Raw genomic sequence first — 6,000 nt, 5'->3', positions numbered from 1 at the left:
CCTGCTTTTTTCACCGTCTTTTCAGCTTCTCCCCCCAGCACAGTTTTAAACACCTCAGCCTCAATCTCAGCCCACCCTGTTACACACACAAAAGTAATACAGTAAGAATTCTGTATAAATACTTTTTTGCTTCCTGGTGCCATTTGCCACTTGTAAAATAACAAGGAGGAAGTACCAACAAAAGCAAACGATGCAAAAAGACAAGATGCCACAGGATAAAATATGTGATGCTGAAAAAGGGATATGTACCACTGAGATCTGGGGCTTTGGCTTGGCTCTGGAACTTTTAACTACAGGAGCCTAAGGAGCTAAAAACCGAGAATTGCTGGGCTATAAGAAAAAAAATCCACTTTAGTGCAGGAAATGCTAAAGCAACTTTTAAACTACAGCCAAGAGGCACCTAAATATTGCATTAGAATGGGCCATTGAGCATCACAGTGGTACCAAAGGAAGGGAAAGTTATCTAGAGCACAGAGAGGGAAATGGAAAGGTAAAGGGAATATAGGTGAGAGAAAGGTAGGCAAAAAAATGAAAGGTAAGAGCCTTGCTCCATCAAGAGGCTCAGCACATCCTACACACACAGAATGCCTCTTCAACAGAAAGAGATGGGGGTTAGCTTGAAATTCAGCCCTTAAAGACCCTATTTGTTTGAGCAGAGGCCCTGCTGTCTGGAGCAGGTTGAGAACCAGCCCTACACCTGCAGTGCCACTGCCCAGGTGTCAGAGGTGGTCGTGGCTGCCAGTTTGGCACCACTGGGATGGTGCTGCGGGTTTAAGTGGAATCACTGATAACTGCACCCCGTCAAGTAACCCCAAACACCTTCAGAACGATTGCAGCTGGGTATAAGATTAGCTGGAGAAGGAAGTGGGGCAAAAAAGCTACTAGACAATCAGCAAAACCCCACAAAACTCACCACGAAACTCACCACTTTCTATTCAAATACCACTCCATCGAGAAGCTGCACACACAGCCCAGGCTGGGTGCCACGTACAGCACTGCCCAGAGAGGGAACCAACACCATTTTTAGAAGATCAGGCTTTTCACAGCCTTCTTTATTATCATTACACTAATTGTCCTGGGATATTCATTCCTTTTGTGCTCAAGAGACATGAAAAATTCAGAAGGAAAATGCACTGCAGTCTCCTCCCCCTCCCTTTCTCTCCCTCGCCCCATTCCTTTTGAGGAAATTGGTAAAGGCCCTCTCTTAGGAGTCTAAAAGTAAAATATTAAATAAAGATAGACAAGAGATTGTCACTTATCTTCAGTGTTTCTACAAAACCCAGTAATTTATACAAAAGCAAAGTTCTTAAAGATGACCTTTTAGGTACTAGACAATTTATTTGAAGTGGGAGAAAGAGAAGAAGAAAAAAAAAATCAAGAGGACTTTCTCATGATACTATGAAGTGCACTTAGTAAGAGAAAGCTGTTGAAAACACTTACACTCTATTTTAGGTCTTTCTACTGTTGTCCATCACCATGGCACCAGAACACCAGAGATGTAAAGCAGATTAGCGAACTCAGAGTCCCTGAGGAGTTTCTGGTTCTTTGTAATTTTTGGTGTATGCAGGATCCCAAGGGAAGTGAGTCCACGTGTGCTGATGTGCTGATTTCCAGTGAGGCTGAAAACAAATTCCATTTTTCTGCAGTGCTGCCTGAGAGGATGGAGCTGCAGCACTTTCCTGAATAGGTCAGAATTCGGTTTTGTCCATTTTCTTCTGAAAGTTTATTCCATAATCAGGCCCCTTTCTGGACACAATACCTGTGCTTCAGAATTTGAAACCAGTATTTTAGATCCTCTGAGGTCTAGATAGGTGTCTTGAGGTGTCAGATGTGTGTCATACTTCAAACAGCTCTTTTCTAGGTCTGAATGGGTTAATTTTCTCACTGGTAATTTTGTGAAATTACTGAAATGGATGTGAATTCCTGCACACATTTTTTTTTTATAGCTTTTCCTTCTACCAGAATAAAAACCCAGTCCCTGTCACATCTCTACTAAAACGACAGCCAGGGCCATCACTGTCACAAGTTACATGATGAAGCCATTATTGCAGTGAACATTACATCTCAAATGATGGGATTTGGTGGTCATTTGGTTGCACTGTGCAAAATTATATGTGAACAGAGCTAACAATGAAACATTTAGAACCATCACATAAAACATAAAAGGATGAAAGAACAAAATAATGAGGGAGAAAAAAAATAAAAAGGACTTGGGGACATTCTGTAGTACAGTTTGTACCCTCACACAGCCCTCCCACAGCTGATGGTTAGAGCTGCGCAGTTGGCCTGAGCCACTCTCAAAGTCCAGGAGGCCCATTTGACCATGGCCAGACTCTGGGTCACCTAATCTGGGGTCCCAGAGGTGGGGTCTGGTCTTCTGGTGACACTGAATATCCAAGCCATTAACCTTGGCCACCCCCAGGATGCCAATCAGAGCTCTGGGCCCGAGGTTTATCATCTAATTTGGGTACATTCACGTGGCTACACAGCCCTGGAAACCAAACTGGAGTAAATAAACCATTGCAGAGCCTGTGGGGACTGACAGTGCACAGCTGGCTCTGGGCCCTGAGTGCAGATTTGCTGCTCTGAGGAGTCAAAGCAGCTCAACATCTGCCCAGCAAATCCACGGTGATGGGAACACCTTCTCTTCCCAGCCCTTCTGCTGCCTGATGTCTGCCATTCCAAGGGACTTACTAAGTCTTAGGAGTCTAATTTTGTAGACTGGCTAAATTGCTGGCTCAATCTCCCACCCCAAAAATCTGGGAAAATTAAATTGGTCTGATCTACAGTAAGTCTCCCTTGTCCATCTCTGAGCCCATCAGTCCTGCACAGGGCTGGGCACCCACTCCCACCCAGACCAAGCAAGGGAGGTCTCCTCTGAGTGTTGGCATGTAGGAAGGTCAGGAACTACTCCAAGGAACAAGGGAAAAATCAATTACTGTAATTAACAGAGCCAGCGAAACTATTAACAAAGCAGCATTTCAAAAAACCTTCTGAAGGTACAGGGAAAGTTCTCTATCCTTGGAATAGTTTAGCCTAAGGTTTTTACCCTTTTTTGGGGCCCTGCACATAAGAGTAGTGTCTATTTAAAATAATTACAAAGCCAGCACGAGTCATTCAGAATCACTACATAATAAGTGTGAGGAGAAAGAACTTTAAAAAATTTAAAAAGGAATGAAATCACTGCCTTGGAGATAAATGTAACTGAAAATATGAAAGACAAAATCATTACTCAAAGCAGAAAAGTGAAATTATTCCTGCTTTGATGCATATAGAAAAGAAAAGCATCTTGATAACTACCAGGAAAACCTGAAGGATGTGTTATCAGGAGAGAATGGGGTCCCTGTTTTATCTGTTGCACTCTCAAATCTTGAATAGCAGTGACTTGATTGAGCTGAAGACACCAACCAGCCCAGAAAAACATGGGAGGTGATGAATGCACCAGCTCTGGAAGAGCTCCCTGAAGGCAGAGCCAGCTCCACACACCTCACCATGGACCAGGGAACTCACAGGAGTGCAAAGTCTCAGGGATACAGGTACTTTGGCATGTCCAACTATTAAATCCTCTTTGGTGTAACCAGTCAGTAACAAGAATATATGTAAGAACAACCAAACATCAGGATACTGAGTCAGCTCTCCTCAAATCAATTTGTTTGTACAGAGATTTAACCAAAGGTTATAGAGGTTCTAAAAAGAGGTTTTAGAGGAGATGGAGACAGGATTTTCTCTGATGTACTCAGTGAAAGGCAAGAGGCAATAGTCACAAGTTGCAGCAAAAGAATTTTGGACATCAGGAAAACTATTCACAGAGGTGGGGCTGAACTGGAACTTCTGCCCTAAAGAGTCTGTGAAATCTCAGTCTGTGGAGGTATCAGACCTGGACTAAAGACCTCCAGATGTTCCTTCCAACCCCAACTCCTCTGTGCTCTGGAAAGCTGGAGGGAAACCTGACTCAGACACTTATTTAGGTAACCACAGTTGTCCTAAATACATCAGAGGGTCCTGGATCACCTGGTGGAATTGGGTGAGCTCAGGCAGAGAAGTCACTGAGGCTGAAGAAGACCACACACCCCGTGGGCTCTCAGCAACTTACCTTGAACTTGAGTCTGCTGTTCCAGGCTCAGTTTTTCCAACAGCCCCTTCCCTAGAACTCCTGGAACCCCAGGAGCCAGGAGAGAGCCATGCACAGGAGCCTCCTGCACAGCAGCTGGGAGAAAGGAAGAGAAAGGAAGAAGCTGCCTATTTCTACATGATAATTCATTTAAACAATCGAGCTACATCTCTATTTTGGCTCTGGATGTGCCACTGTGAATCCAAACCTCACATTTCACTGTGCATCCAGCCTGGAGAGAGGATCATGTTCTGTTGTATCAGTCTCCCTGCCTCTTCACAAATACTGCTGGCAAAGTGTTTCTTGTGGTCAAAGAACTACAAAACACTTTGAAAGATCAAGTAATTCTATCATATTCAAACATTTTCAAAATAAAGGATAAAGTAAACAAAAAAAAATAACAAATTGGTGGCTTCATGAGTGAGAAACAGTATTACATTTTTCTTCATTGTTCATCCCAATCTGCAGGGCAGGGGAGGGGCTGAAAGGACTATTTCACACACTGACATAAAGCTGGAGACAGAAGGATTAGGATTAATCTTTTGCTGTACCAGTCTCTTTCCCCTAAGGAAATAATCCTCCCACTTTCCCCATGCTCCTGCCCAAGCTCCTCCCTTCCCTTCTCTGCACAGATGAAGGATTTATTACAGCTGCCACCCCACCCCAGCCTTGCTATCCCTTTCCACGCACATAAAAGCCGTTTTAAGGCCACTTCTCATTAGAAGAGGTTGGGATGAAGTACCCGTGTGTGTGTAGCACTGATTCCTCACTCACCTGCCCAGTGACACCACTGAGGACGTGTCTGGGTTGTTTATCAGGCTGACCATGGCTTAGCCAGTTTTGGAGGATGCTCCAGCTGGAATTTGGGCAGCAAAGGGCGACCTGACTGTCCCTGCACTTGGCTTCAGAGAAGAAATACAGGTGATCACGTACAGTAGATTCCCTTGCGGTCATTGAAGAGCTGAGAGCTGTTCTCACACATTGTCCCCTGCCTGTCTGACATAAAGCACTCGCTTGCTGAAGGCCTGCAAAGTCTTAACAGATCTGGCAGCAGCAGGAGAAGCCTCAGTGTGCAACTTCTGTGTGAGTTCTCACCTCCCCTGGAGCTCCTGGTGCCGGTTCAAGCTCTCCAGGCTCCGTCGAGGAAATCTGGGCAGGAACAAGGGAACGTGCATTCATTTCCACAGCCTCACTTGGAGCTTGGCTGGGATAAGAATAGAGCTCAGTCTAACTTTCTAAGTCTGTTCATTCTTCTGTTTAAACCAGACTCCAGCCTGTCTCTGTGGATAAAGACAGCACCTTCCCTGCCTCGTCTCCCCAGGTTTCTGCCACGATGCACCACCCTCCAGCTGGTCCACAGCATGTGCTGCTCCTGAGATTGCTCAAAGGGATTTGGGTTAAAGGAAAAAATAGCAAAAAAAAAACCCCCACAGCTAAAGAAAGAAGGAATGAGAACTTCCTGTGGCGGCAGAAAGTGGCACGGGGCCACCTGCACACCGGGACAGGATCCAGGTCTGCTGCTCACCATCTGGGATTTCTCATCCCTCAGGGATGAAGGCTGTGCCATGTGGTGGGATGGCTTGTCCCCTCCCCGGGGCCAGCTGCAGTCCTGTGCCAAGTGCTTTGTGCCTTGGCTACTTGGGTGAGTTCTGATTTTTGCTTTAAAGCTTTTGTTCTTCTCTTTGAAGCTTTTACTCAAAAGCTGAAGGGGCAGGAGGCCCTGAAACACAACCAGGCACTGCCTAGAGAGACCTCACTGCTTGGACCACGGTGCATTTTATAATTTATTTGGGATTGCTCTTCAGTTCCAATAAATTTAAGATTGGAGGAAATCCAAATGAAGGGTCTAGGGTTGTCTTCCTACCTCTTTCTTTGTGAAAGCAATTTCC

The sequence above is a fragment of the Corapipo altera genome, unplaced genomic scaffold, assembly GCF_003945725.1.
Source record: "Corapipo altera isolate COAL_440 unplaced genomic scaffold, ASM394572v1 64, whole genome shotgun sequence".
NCBI classification, from domain to species: Eukaryota; Metazoa; Chordata; class Aves; order Passeriformes; family Pipridae; genus Corapipo; species Corapipo altera.
Note: the sequence above shows the minus strand (reverse complement) of the source record.